Source organism: Homalodisca vitripennis, chromosome X (genome assembly GCF_021130785.1).
Source record: "Homalodisca vitripennis isolate AUS2020 chromosome X, UT_GWSS_2.1, whole genome shotgun sequence".
In the NCBI taxonomy this organism is placed as follows: Eukaryota; Metazoa; Arthropoda; class Insecta; order Hemiptera; family Cicadellidae; genus Homalodisca; species Homalodisca vitripennis.
In genome coordinates, this window is record NC_060215.1 from 38,373,485 (window position 1) to 38,389,450 (window position 15,966).

Genomic DNA, 15,966 nt, shown 5'->3' on the forward strand with positions numbered 1-15,966 from the left:
TCCCTACACAAACTCAGGCTTGGAAAGATTACTGTATTTTTTGTACCATTATCTGTCTTTCACTTTTATAGTTTACTAGCAAAATACTACCCGTGGTTTGCTACAAAATTAGAACATAGTTTTATATTTATATTTATATATATATATATATATATATATATATATATATATATATATATATATATATATATATATATATAAACGCCTTGAGAATGCGATCTTCCTCAACTCAAAGCATTGCAATCCCTATTCAGTAATTTAATATTTACTATGTTCAGTATTAGTATTAGTATTAGTAAAGTGTTTACAAAGAATAGTACACAAAAACTAAACACAATTTTAACACAATTGACTGTAGTATGAAATCGAACTTTTGAGAGTAAGTGAAATTTTTTTATATTCAAGGACTTCGCGGCCATCAGTTTTTAAGTGTTCGTTATATTTATACCTGAAGGCTTTTTTCAAGTTAACAGGAAGTATTTTTATTATTAATTCATCCTCCTTAGACAAATTTTAATAAATCGTGTTATACAGCCATTAATTACCTTTTTACTCTTCTAACACCTCGTAGGCATAGTTCCGAATTTCTGTGTTTTAATAATGTTTTTTAGTACTTATTAGACGATCATGCTTAATAGAATGAAAGTGGCATTTAAATAGACATCAAGTTTTGCATTTAATGTACCACGTGTCTCATCTCACAATGTACCACTGATGCACGAATTAAGGGATCCTAAATGCATGTGAGAGCAAGGCCTTTGTTCAGCCCACTACTATCTGTTATCTGATCAAGGCCTGTCATTACGAAGAATTGATCTTAAACGAAATTGTTATGGTGTCACTGGGATTTCTGCTAAGTTTGTAGTTAACAATTAACTAATCGTAGACAAAACCATTTTACCACACGAAACGATGAGCAGTAAAACACGTATGTGCAGGTTGTGATCAAGTATGGGGTACCTGAAGGGTCAGTTGAACCTCTTTTATTGTTATTGCAGATTAATAACCTTCATAGATAAATGAAGTTTCTAGTACTGTTAAATTTTAAGTCTGTTCTATAAGAGGACGACTAAACCTTATGATATATTCACACAAATATTGTAAATGAAACATGACGACTTCGGAAGAATTCTTCAGTAGAAGTTGATTTTGGTTAAATAAACTGAAAACTAAAAATATTAAGTTTATCCAGGTAGATTCAAACACCTTAATTGGGCATTTAAGTTATTTTTGTACTTAGGTTAAACTTTCAGTTATATTTACTGTAGTAGTTTGTCCTGGACTTCTTATATTATAATACATTTTGTATCTGCAAGTAACGTAAAATCGGCACATAATGATTTTTCAAGCAAGATTAAGATATGGTCTAGTATTATGGAAGAAAATGTTTTAAACTGAACTGTATAATTACTATGCAAAAGGAAGCCATTAAGGTAGTAGCAAATCAATACCTCTTGTCTAATTTGAAATACATTTACTATGCTTAAATTGCAATATGTTATCAATCATTACATTTGGGACTCAATATCTTATTTATTAAAAAAACCTTATTCCTCAGTACTATAAATAGTAATCTACATTATTCTTTTACTATGGATACAATGATGCTTGTTGTTTATTTTTTTTTTTTTTAGTGAACGTACAATATTTCCAAATTTTTAAAATTGTAAAGGCAAAGTTAATTTTGTCTCATTTTTATAAGTATTAAATTTTAGTGTCAGAGAATCCAAACTCAAATAGGCTGTTTATAAGATTTACAAAAATTTCGAGTTTGTTCATTTTTATGGAGCCAAAAATATTTTATATACTTTTCCATGAAAACACATGGGTACCAAAATTGCTTCTAAAATCAAAAAACAGTGCATCGATTGAATTGTTTGTTCGGAACCTTGAAGTACATTAAAAGCTCGTGGTTTTAGATCAATTACAATAATTGTTCAACGCTTTTTATGGGTGATTAGATCTGTCAGCTAACCTGTTTATCAGTAGTACCAAATAGGCTTTACGTTTCGCTATCAAATGGGCTTTACGTTTCGCTATCAAATAGACTTTATGTTTCGCTATCAAATAGGCTTTACGTTTCGCTATCAAATAGGCTTTACTATAAATAGTAATCTACATTATTCTTTTACTATGGATACAATGATGCTTGTTGTTTATTATTTTTTTTTTTTTAGTTAACGTACAATATTTCCAAATTTTTAAAATTGTAAAGGCAAAGTTAATTTTGTCTCATTTTTATAAGTATTAAATTGTAGTGTGAGAGAATCCAAACTCAAATAGGCTGTTTATAAGATTTACAAAAATTTCGAGTTTGTTCATTTTTATGGAGCCAAAAATATTTTATATACTTTTCCATGAAAACACATGGGTACCAAAATTGCTTCTAAAATCAAAAACAGTGCATCGATTGAATTGTTTGTTCGGAACCTTGAAGTACATTAAAAGCTCGTGGTTTTAGATCAATTACAATAATTGTTCAACGCTTTTTATGGGTGATTAGATCTGTCAGCTAACCTGTTTATCAGTAGTACCAAATAGGCTTTACGTTTCGCTATCAAATGGGCTTTACGTTTCGCTATCAAATAGACTTTATGTTTCGCTATCAAATAGGCTTTACGTTTCGCTATCAAATAGGCTTTACGTTTCGCTATCAAATAGGCTTTATGTTTCGCTATCAAATAGGCTTTATGTTTCGCTATCAAATAGGCTTTACGTTTCGCTATCAAATAGGCTTTACGTTTCGCTATCAAATAGGCTAGGTATCAAAGCATATTACACTGAGATAAAAGGCAAACATGACACGGCAAATCCTAATATGTACAAAGAAACGGGGGGTTACTGTATATTGTGCATGTACATACTAGAATGAGTACACAATAGATGGCTCAAATGGATAGATAAATTCGGTGACATTTTTTGTACAAAAATTGTATTGGTAACAAGATAATTTATTTATTTTCTTTCCAAAAACACTATCTAGTATCTGAAGAATATAATGATATTAAGATCACGCAAAAATATTGAGACCATTATTTTATTAATCATTACAATTACAAGACATCTTATTTAAAAGGTATAGTATAAAAATATACAGAACATGTTTTATTTATTAAATGTAAATAAATATAAGCTAAGTGATATTTATGAAAGCTTAATTTTTATATTAATTAAGATTACAATCTGTTTCAGTGGAGAGCAACTTTAAGGAAGATTACTTGAAGGAATACACACAATATTCCAGGAACAGTTCTAGCGACTTTGCCACTTAGCAAGCTTTATATAAATGGAACACTTTGCATTTTTATCCACTTGATCTCTGTTCTTGTTTGGATTTAATTATTCTTCTAATCCACGAAACTGCAACTCTAGTAATGGTTAATCCTTGATTATTGTTATTTCTTAGCTCTAAATTGAATTATTTAAAAAAAAAAAAAAAAAAAAAACGCGTTGCTCATTAAAATTGAAGGCTTTGGACAACATCAGCGAACACTTCTGTTGACAATTAACAGATACTTTGTTCTAAAATGCATATTAAAATAATGCGAATCAACAATCAACCACTGAGGTTCATTGAAATGTAAATCTCAAATTATGGAAACTGAAGAAATTTCTATTCTCTCTGAAAACGTCTACTGAATATCATTTACACAATCCTTTTCTGATTCAGATTTTTTGTAACGGTGCTTCAAACACAAGTACGCTAATTGGTTTTAGTATGTATTATCTATGGAATCTTGAAGTGTACCATTGAATCTAATGTGCTGAACTAATTGATAGTTGTTCATCAAGTATATTACAATACATCCATCGTCCTAATTTATATTTGTTATTTCAATTTGTAATTTTTATTTATTATTTATATAGCTACCGCAAAAATAGAATTAAAACGCTACGTGGGCGTTAAAATTGATTACATGGACGTTATTTTACTCCCAACTTAGAAGTTTTACCATAATGTACATCTCCTGTTAAAATATTTGCTACCATTTGGAGTAGATGGTTAGTCAACTTCGAAAATAAGGACTTAACTAATAACTCGTTGCTTTGTTTACTTTATCTTAGTTTTTGTTGTATCGTTTTTTTTATTTGTTACATTTTATGGTTACCATAAAAGGGTACAAAACCAAGTATAAGGCTTTAACTTGAAGAAGATATGCATCGAATTCAAAAAAGACAACGTATAGAGCGGAATATTACTTACATTATTGGCTACAGCTGAGTGGGTACGTGCCGTGGATATCGCGTCAATAGGCTGTACTAGGAAGTGATATGGGATTTTCATTACAAACTCCCTACTTATCATATGCTCAAAATAACTTCAAGAAATATCCAATGACACAATCGTGTTCATATTTTTATTTAATAATAGTAGTTTTTATTATTTCTTATTGAAGTGTAAAGTGAGTTAAAACTAAAAAAAAACACACATACGGTTGATAATAACAGTTTTGAAACACCCGAGAATGAATTAATAGAACAATAAAAGTATTGCAAATGATTTTCTAATTGACTGCTTGTATCTTGCGTTATTAAGTATAATGTACTTTAATAATGAAACAAAACACTAAAATATCGCAAATTTTCATGATTTTTCTATATCCGTAGTAAGTTTGATGAGAATTTATTTTTGTTCTGTAATCGGCTATGATGGTGGTTGTATTAAAAACTTGCTGTTTTGATGTAAAAGTATTCTTTATGAGTCCGCGGCGCACGAGCAGTGAGGTTTGCAGTAACGGGAACAACCGATTGAAAACGATTCATACAATAGGTTGAAACGTTTTCGTGTCGGTTTAATTCAATTGTTTTGGCAAATGAGTGAATTAAGCGATTTCGGTTCAGTTGGTTTTGTTTTCCGTAGTAGTAAGTGGCTAAAATGAATTAAACCAGTCAACTGCATCATATCGGTGTTTTGCTAAAACTCCTGACTTTTCAATCTTTTAATATTGTTCTATCAATGTTTTGCATTGAATTAATTAAATTTGCTTGTATTTTGTTTATTAATAAAGAAACTAAATGTTCATGCATTCATGTATGATTTAATAACAACATGCATGAATGTTTATTTCGGCTTAAAAGAAAAATATCGATCAATTATGTTACAGAAGTGAAAACGCACTACTTAATATATGACATCCATTTTATTATTGATAGTAACTATTGTATAACCAAACTATTTAATTTTCTACAGTAAAAACTATTATTTTTAGTTCATTACAAATTTTGGGTCAGCACTAGTAAATACGTATTTTTAGCAATATCTCAATTCAAAAGTGTTGGTGTGTTTCTTGGTTTTATTAATTATGTACGATAATGAACATTATAGTAAACAAGGAATTAAACAAAAAGGTTTTCAATCGATTGTTTCATTCGACTAAATAATCGATTGAATATCAAACTGACCGATTGAAATAATGTAAAATTCAGTCTGTTATCCCATAACTATGTTTGTACAGTGTATTCTAATTGGATCATTATTGAAAAGCGAGAAGTAAAGTTTGTATAAGTAGCTTCGTATCTTATCGGTGACAGATAAACATCTCTGTGAATAATGTTAATTAATAGCTATGTCTGCTCTATCTCTCCCTTTACCTGAAGATTCAGTATTCGTTTATCAGCAATTCATTAATGTGCGTCATTTCAAAGCAATGAAATGTCAGCGTTTAACTAACGTATAAATGTGTAAGGTTCTTTGAGTTTATTAGTTTTAGGTCTAGAGTAAGCTTTAAATGTAAATTATACTCTTAAGGGGAGTATGACGTCAATGTTTGAAAAAGTTTTGTTCTTTATTATTTTCTGATCATTTTGATATATAATACTTATATATTTCACTTTACTAAGCCACATAAATAAATTTTACAAAGTTATAACACATATTGTTTGATTTTTACATTCTCGACTTTCATACTGTGTACTCATTCTGTAACTTTTGAAATATTGATATTTTTGTTTTATATTTTATGTTGGCTACACTGCTCCCTTTACTTACATTACCTACTTGATTTTAACAGCTGTCTGTTTGATTTTGTTACCGTATTGATGGCTTCTAAAATTGCGCAATGACTGCAAAAATGAAAAACTTGAGGATGGTAAGGGGTTGTCAGGTAAAAATCGCCTTTTTATAGAAGCAGCTACTCAATTGCAGACATATTATGGTCTAGCAATTAGAAGGAACATTGATGATCTTGACAATATGTGCAAAGCTGTTTGGTCAACGTTTTTTCACAGACTATCAACTGATGAAAGCCCACAACATGGACTTTGTCCTAAGGGAGAAGATTCTTGGTGTAAATACCAACGTTCCCTAGTAACTAAAGATGCATTCACCCATAAAAAGTCACTCCCTTTAGCTGTTATGAACAAAATTAAACCTATCTACAGAGATTTGTCTAGCAAACCTCTACTGGGGAAATTCCTACACGGAAAGACTCAAAATCCGAACGAGTCGTTCAATAATATTGTATGGTCACGGGTCCCAAAACGCGTTTCGTTGGGCTTGAAACACTCAAAATAGGAGTTTTGGATTCTGTAATAACTTACAACTCAGGTTATTTAGGTAGGGTAAAGGTTTTTCAAGAACTCTTTGGTCAGGCTGGTGCAAATTGTGTACTTGGCCTAAAGGCACTTGACCAACTGCGGAAATAAAAGCCGATAAAAAAGCTGAGGAAGTGGCCAAGGCGGCCAGAGTAGCAGCAAGAATTAAAAAGAGGAAGCTGGAAGACATGGAAGAAGTAGAGGAGCTGTATGAACCTGGGATTGATGCTGTTGTGTGAAAAAAAGACAAAAATTTCTTTCCGCTTCGTTTCCTGAAAACTTCGAATTCTCAACTTCTGGTACACTTTTTTCCAACATTTCTCAATGTATTGCCTTGAAATTTTCACTACACGTTCTTTTCAACCTCCTTTACATGTTAAACCTAACATTACTGTATAATAACAAGCAAACAAATAAATATTTAAAGCCTTAAAAGTTTTTTAGTGTTATTTTTTTTACAAAATATATATCTATAATATTTTTGTACAAAATCCTGATCATATATAAATTTAATTTTAAGTTTAATAGTCATTTGAAGGGTGATAAAAACAAGTTATGAAATTTTGTTTATCTTACTGTAGTAGATTTTAAGAAAATAGTACCGAAATATGACAAATTTAACATTAGGTTAAATGAGACGTCAGACTCCCCTTAAGGTTATTCAGTTAGAACTGTCTAAATTGAATGTAACAGATTGTAAAATCACATATCCGAAAGTCCCAGGCGGAGTTTATGTTAAGTGCAAGAACGTACTTTTAAAACGGGAAGGAAGAGTGTTATGATAAGGATTTGGTGGCGCCTATAAAGAGAATCGCGGGTTATTTAAATACATTTAATGCATATAAATTGAACTGAATCACTAAACTGAAAATTTATAAACTCCAACAAAGTTATGTCTGCTCTAAAAAAATAATAGATTAATTTGTTAGATAGATTAAGTGTGTTTAATACACCACATTTAAAAATTCCGGGCGTTCAAAAATTGGATACGTACCTTGAAGAAAATATTCTTTATTTTTCCTAAACCACAAAATCGGTACGAGTGAACAAATTAAAAGTAACGGTATTTTGGTTTCATAAATTTTGAAGCGAAGCTTTCTCATCAGAAGAATAGCTAGAGAATTTAGAGCTAAGTTCATAATTGGCATAAAAAGGCTTTGCGCATCTAAATACATTTATTACACTTCTGTAACTTGGTGTCGGACTAAACCTGCACTCATGTCTTGCCTGGGAGTATTTTCGAATCATTGGAACACTGAACATGGTAAATGGGTGGAGAGGGTGTATTTACAACTATAAATCGTCTCAATATTACGATGTGATTAATGGGGGAAAAGAAGAAGGTTTCGAAAAAAATTTAAAACGTCCTTTTCTGAGAATTCCGACATTGAAGTTTTAATACACATGCCCTGCGTTATACAATGTTAAATCCTGAAACAGTATAACTATCGAGTAAATTATTACTAGATAGCATTATCGTGTAACCTCTGAATAAGAATATTTAGTTGTCTGAGGTTGTTTCGCAGAGAAAAGATTTCACTAAAGTCTATGAAAGCCAAGCTATGTTAATGTTAGGAAAGAATTGGATACCGAAACGCTCGTGATATTTTCAAATTGACAGTGAAATTCAGCTATAACGAACAATATATGTTTGGAAAAACTACATGAAACATGATATGAAATGTAAAACACATGTCGCACAACCAATAGTGCAATAGATATAGCAACCGAGCCGGTGTTAATCAACTGAAAGTGATTATAGCGATATTGGTACAGGTACTAACTAACATAGAATAGTTCAGTAACGTAATTTCAATAAATAAACATTGAATTGTGTCGTGCCCTATTTTTAATTTTGAATGTACCCAGTTAATGCCATTTAAAAATTAATTTGCAAACACATAATCCTCAATATTGTAAGAGAATTTTGCTTTAGCCTGTAACTGAAATCGAATGACTGAACAATAGCTGTATACGACGACGTTGTAGTGGAGTGCTCTATTGTTGTCTGTAACAGATTGCGGTATGCCTGATAACCTATGGTACTAATCATTCTTAACGCACTGTCAAAATAATTAACAACTAGTATTATACATAAATGTTAAAAGTACTAATAATTGATAATAACTGTATCCAGAAAACAATCAGACGTCAAAATCGTTCTTTTCGCAAACATGACACACGTGAACAAAATAAATACCGGTAATAGTGTAGTAACAAATGAATAATTTAAAATTAATTTTCTATTTATTAAGAACGGAAGTTATTAGAGTATAACTGAAATTAAAATTATCTATACTACTTTTCTTGGGATGACTATTCACATTCACTTGTGTTCAGGAACTAGAGTAAAACCTCACTGACTTTTGAGTTTAATTTTCTTTAGTTTCAATAATAAATTGTAAAATTAAAAATGATTATATACAAATTAAAGTTATAGAACACGAATATGTGATTTTATATGTTGTAGTATTGCTTTACAAAACTCAGTGACATATAAAGTAAGGAGTCTACAATAAACCTTCAAAGTAGTAACTGTTCACTAATAATAATAATCCATACGCGTTGCTGCTTGAATCTGGCAGTCAATTTTAATCACTCCGAATTGCATGCCCTGTATGCATTGCGAATAGAAAGTATGGATATCCCACATTAACTTTTTAACTTACTAACTAATATTTTTAGTGACAATCAGTCATTTTCATACGTGTTTATTATAGCATTCTAAAGGATGTGCTTGTGCTGTACATGTTATTTAATAGGAAATCGCGTGTAAAGCCACGGGTAACTGCTAGCCTTTTGTACCGGGTGGATAAAAAGTATGAATACCTCATATTAACTTTTTGAGGTATGACCGTACCTACTAAAACCAAACTTAGTACACATGTGTAGAGTGCAGGACTGCACGTTTCGGTTAATATCACAAGCTTACCCTTTGGGCCTAACTTAAGTTTTATACGTAAATTCTCGTCAAGTTAAACATTTTTTTAAAGGTCTTATATAAGAAAGTTAGCAGTAACATTGTTTAAATCAGAAAAATAACGAATATCAATATTTATTGTTTACCGGTGAGAGCAAACCCCATAATAACATTTCTAGCAAGCTTTGACCTGCTACGACAAACTAGTCTGCAGTCTTATGAGCTATTGTTTGACTTAAGGGAACTTGTATTAGTTTTTATTTGTGTTTGCGAAATTAAGAAGTGGGCGTTCATTCATTTATCTACTTGTTGAACAATATGGAGCTCTGTGCACATCGGATTAGATCTTATGATATGGTAAGAAACTTATTCAATAACACTTTTCCAAATCGTACCCCTAATTCAAAATCAGGAGTACAAAAAACCATAAAACGTATTGAAGAGACGAGCAAAGTTACGAATCTGCTTAGAACTGGAAGACCAAAGTCAGCTACTAGCGATGAAACACCAATGGATATTTTGTAATGTATTGTAAAGAATCCCAAAATCTCAACTTGTTCGAAAAACAAGACAGACTAAATCGCTCGTGGATCTGAATATTTACCAAATGTCACTATGGAAAGAATTGTGAAATTAAAACTTTAAACTTTAAAATACTTTAAAACATACAAATTTTAACTTTACTAAATCCACTTCCATTCTGAAGACGAAATTAATTGCTACGGACGACTTCGATTGCTAAGTACAATTTTTCAGTAATCGAATATCAGACAAAATATGCAAAATTCTGTCTCGAAAACATGCTTTGTTTAGATTTGAAGTACATTAACTTCACTAAATGGGTAATAAACACGCAAACTGATATTTCAGAAATGGGTGGTCTTACAGGTCTGGGACGTATTTTATTGAATTTTTCAATTAATTTGACATCAAGTCCAATACATTCAACAATATTTACGCCATAAAAATATCAGTTTCACTTTATTCCCGTCCTGTTCTAGAAAATCGTGCGAAATCTTTCGCTAGCCGTGGCTCGCAAACAAAGCGTTTCCGGACGTATGTTTATATGAACTGTTTTCGTTATTTTGATGAGAGGGAAGCACCAGAGAAGTTTGTCGGGTTACTCATGGGACATCCTGTATAAGTCTAAATAGCAATATTTTGAGGCATTGGTGTCGGATAGTGAAACAGTTTTTATGAGTACAAGGAATTACACAACTTTCTCTGCAACATTTCATAATATTTGAACGAATTTCTCTAACAATTTCCGTAACAATTGATATCAAATCAAGTATATATAAGGCCAAAGTGGAGGAATATAAGTTCTTAGTAATCTTAGTCGAAATACCCCATCGTAAGTGTTTCCACTAAGATTATAATAATTTTTAATCCGAAGCGGTACGTTTATGGTGGTCAAGTTTATGGTACGTACTATTATAGTACCCATTTCCTTGCTAAAGGTTCAAAGAATAAACAAAATTTCCACTAGCTCTTATCAAAGGTTTAGCGTGAGAAAAAGTATTTCTGGTTCGGATCAATAACATTAACAACACACGCCATAGCAGAGTTTTCCTTGTTTTCATTATCATAAAATATATTTACTTTATTATAAATAAGTTTGTAAATAATAATGAACATTTTCCCTTAAATGGTTTAAATGGTCAACGGTTTTAAACCTAAAAATTGAGAAATAATATAAAATTTTGTTAAAACAGTAAATTTATTTATACTAAAACGAAGTATAAAAATCACTAAAATGCTATTATCAAAAACAAAAGAGTAATTCGGCGTTAGAATTGAAAAATAAATCAACTTAGATGACATAGATTTACAAAACCCTAAAAAGCCTAAAATTTAATAAAAGTAATTGAAAAATTAGAAAATATATGACTCGAATTATCAGTGGTATTATTATTTAAAATAAAAACAATATGAGTTTGTTACGACTAGAACTCATTCAAATGGAGGATTTCCCCCAATGACCAATAAGGAACTTTGGTCCATCCAATTACAAGTAATTCATCCTCGTTGGAGACAGTTGCAGTGGTAAAATATTGGATACGGTCTTGTTGATTTCCCCGATTACCACTTCTAATTATAGAGATGCTTGCGGACATCTTAAAATCAAGGCAAGAGTGTCAGAAATGTCTCTGTATGAGATAACGTGATTCAAATCCTGGTATAACGATGAGAAATTGGCGATTTTTCCAATGGTCCTACAGGAGTCTTCTTAACATCTCGATATTCTGATGGGAGTACCCGATCATTTATACACTGGAATCCATGAGCTTTTAGGTCTAGTGAAAAAATCACGATTATGTTAGGAGTGGACCAGATCTTTCAATTCTGTCAGTTTATACCAGGAATGTTTATGAAACTCCATTGTTTACAAAATAGTGTCCATGATGACCATTTAAGAGTTACGGATTCAGAAGCTCAAGTGTCTTTACATAGACAAAGAATGATCCGGAAAAGACGTCTTCTCTCAGGGCTAATACTAACTTCGGGAGCCATGCCGGGATATCAATAAAAACACTCTACACTAGATTTACAAAAATAAAATATTACCATAATTTCCTTCTAAATATGTTCAGGAATATCACTGAAGACTGTTCTGAACTCATTAGTTCTGAACTCCGTTACGAGTGGAACACATTAGTTTGTCTAAATATAAGTAACAAATTTAATAATCAAAGACTCTTGATGCGATTATATAAGGGTTTGTATTAAAATGTCAATAATGAAACAGTTACATGGCTGAAAAATACCAATCTCAGCAATAATACTACGGGTGTGTCTATATCATTTTCTTTCTGCTGCATATTTGATTCAATTATCAAATTAGGAATCAAATCCCTTATAGAAGTATACCTACATATATCAATAACCCATATATACACTATAATTGAGCATTTATGCAATTATACAACCCAAGTGAATATATATCACTAACATTAACAGTGTATGAACTAATACTAACATTTATTCTTTTCTACAGTTAGACGAAGTAAATTCTCAAATTTCAATTAATCATGGGTTCCAGACAAAGTGTTTAAAATTAAATTCTTGTTGTTCTTTTCATTTAATATCTTTCCAACAGTCTTCATTTGTGTCTAAATGTTAATGCAAATGTTCCTAATGTTGAAAGGTACCAGTATTTGGTACACGACATTATCATATTTTACTGTAGTTTTACATAGTGTTTTAAGCACTAAAATATAATATCTCGCTATATATTTGTATATTGACAGTGGTGTTTAGACAGGCTTTCCTTGTTCCCTCAGACATCTTTGTTAAAATTTCATTTTAAATTATAGAAGAAATGTAACAGGTAAATTTTAAAACTATCCAGCTTATTATGTTTGACTTCCTCCCACATACGACCAAATAGTATCTTATTATGATGTTCGCGAAATGATTTTTATGTACAGCATTAAAGTACATTTTTAAACCTAAATAAATATTATAGCACAGTGAAATGTGGATTTAGTACCCTTCTTAAACATAAACACCATATTAAATCCTTCTTCAATGTATCAGGACAAATCTTGACAATTTTCCTTGACACATTTTTTTATTGTGTTAAATTCACTTTGCGGGTGTTGTTCAGGTTGCGCAATACAATTTTTGAATAAATTGAGTTCTCAAATATTAAACTACGTATTTAACAACTGTTGAAATTGTTAGCAGTGTTTATTAATAACGATAACTAGCTTAAACTTAATGCTTTCTTTGTTTTATTCAAAGTGGCGTTCACTCCAGGGCCACCGCCAGAGTTAAAGTTAATAAACATTGATTTTTACCTCAATACAATTAAACGTGACTCGATTTACAAATATTGCTTTATAATTCGAAGTGTGGAATGTGGCCTTAAGTTGGGTAGAAATGTTTAAATCTATTAATTAGTTGGAAAACATCACGAAACTTCTACTGTCAACTAAATCTCTAAAATTAAGATAGAGATTCCTTATTTGTGTTGGAATTTTCTCTACCAAACCGTACAGCTATATTACGCCAATACATGGACGAGCAATACGCGATGTTTACCTGTGAGGTGCGAGACAGGGAGGTTATCCTGGCGAGAGAAGAAGCGCGACTGCAGGGACCGCCTGTACCCCCGCCTATATAGAGGGATGGAGCCACCCCACGCGCGTGCTACTTGTTGCTACTGCGTGGGTACCTTGTTTGTCGTCAGCTTCACTGAGACCCATTAAAAACATAACTGGCTCTTTTTCCTTATCTATAATTTCTAAGTGTCGACTGGCAGAGACTTCTCTTAATTGACGAGAACCCGAGTATTTTCTCGGCATCTATAACGAACTAGGTGTCCAATAGCAACGTGCAGAGTCCAATATGAGGAAAATAAATGTACCGATTTATTTACATTTTCGAATGGTCGAATACACGAACTAAGTCCGCCAGCTATTGTGTTATCTTAATACAGCAATCAATAAAAAGACTTCCGTTTAAGCTACGAAATTGAGGAAGAAAGGATTTCCTCCTTTGTTGAATTAGAAGGCCGTAAGATGGCTGTTTATTGGAACTAACACTATTGTTCTTTTAATTGTCGTTTACTGAGACGGAAACGCTTAAAGAGTTAAAGCAATAATGTGTTTTGGCTTTTATTGGGAACATTGGATTTTGGATTCCCTGTGTGTACACTTAAAATACTGTATAAAATACCCCTACGAATTCTACGGTTTGGCCCAATACATAACATAGTATGGACCATTCAATAATTGACTGTGTGAGATACCGTTATCACTAATTTTCAAGTGAAGAAAAAGTATATATTACGTGCCTGGATCTTTTACTGGTAAACAGTAACATATATTGTAACAGTTCACAATTGTTTTAGAATGAGCGCAAATCAAATTAATTAACTACAAGTAAGGGCTATTAATCAATAGTACGGGAAAGGGAGAGGGTATGGAAGGGTTTTAAAACACCAAACAATAGTTTTTTGTAGAAATATGTTTTAGCCAACGCCAATGGTTATAACAACACTACGGTGGACCAAATACTAGGGAAAAAAACTACCTTCAATCTCAAGATATACCTAGTTTTCAGAACTATAAACCACAATGGGAACATTTGAAGATGAAGAACTCAGAACTCGGACAAAAACGCACAAAGAGGAGTTTATATACTTGTTCGGAATTGTCCTATATTTACTATGGACGAACAAGCAGGGGTCTATCCAGATATTTATAGCGTTTTGCCCGAAACCTAAATTAAAAAACAAATTTTATCGTGCGCTCAACATTTTATGGATGAGAACCGCACAATAGATGGAATTAATATCAATTTCAACATTCTAAATCCATGTCGCAAAGGTAGTTTTCTATTTGTTCAAACAATATTCAGTCAAGCACTGATCAGCGTTTCGCTAACCTACCGATCAGTTGATAACGATGCCCTAGGAACTAGAATCGCCTAGTGTCAGTTGCCCTGTCTTCTGCCGGCCGCGAAGTCGAGTCATGCTAAAATATTTGTGAGAGATAGGTCTGTAAAATGTTGTGTGTTTCTTCATTCATTTATTCGTTTTGTTTTGATATTTTAAACTATGATTACTCCAGATGGATAGTTCACTCTATTAATATTTATTGACGTAAGAAGATGACCTTCTAGAAGATGAAACTGTACTAACGTATACGACTACTATTTGAACTGTTTGACAAAGGTATGTATTACTGATAATTTGACTTTCATTTTAATAATCAACCTTTAGACACTTATATTAAAGTCAAATCAGTGCCAGCCAACGAGATAATGATGGACTATTTCGCTCAAAACTACAACTTAGGCCTCTTTATTTCGTTGGCTGGCACTGATTAAACTATTATTTATGTCTATATTGTTCATGATAAGTATTTAAAACTAAACAATGCAAAAACGTAGTGAATGTTTGTTTATCTCGAGGTTAGCGAGACAATAGGTGGTCAACATTTCACTAAATTAAAATTTAAAGTTGGGATTAACTTATTACGTATTAAGACAATCATGAAAAATAGATGTGTTCCATGTTTTCATGAGAGGTACAATAAAATATAAAATACAATATTTGATCAACCTCTTAGCTGAAGAGTACATTAAAGAAAATGCATTATCTTTATAATGTTAAATATATGTAAATATGTTTCTAGACCAAATTTTAAAATAACAGAGGGTGTTTCGAAGCAATATATAAAATAACAAATTTATATTATTATAAGGTGAGTTCGGAATATTATAGTAAACAAATATGCAAGGAAAACTTTGCTGGAATCATATGTTGCATCTCACTTTGTATAAAATTATGTCTATATGTTTATGGTTTCCCTGCACTTGTATGGTTATTAATCTATTTTATTATAACGTAATTTCTGTTAAAAAATGCCTTCCAACTTTGGTGATGTGCAAGCTTATTGCCTTGCTACCCTCACAATAGCATTGGAAACAAATGGCATCTCCTGCTACATGTCTTTTAAGTCTCATGCCAACTTCTACAATGTGCAAGCGCCTTGCTACAC

At 31.7% G+C, this 15,966-nt stretch overlaps 1 protein-coding gene across 1 annotated transcript in view; it reads right to left on the bottom strand.

The window, feature by feature from the left end:
* LOC124368926 (short neuropeptide F) overlaps positions 1-13,593 on the bottom strand; it is a 152,867-nt gene extending 139,274 nt beyond the window's left edge. The window contains exon 1 of the mRNA XM_046826473.1: positions 13,502-13,593. The gene's annotated coding sequence lies outside the window, so the exon portion shown is untranslated. The remainder of the gene's footprint in view (positions 1-13,501) is intronic.
* Positions 13,594-15,966: the final 2,373 nt, after the last annotated feature.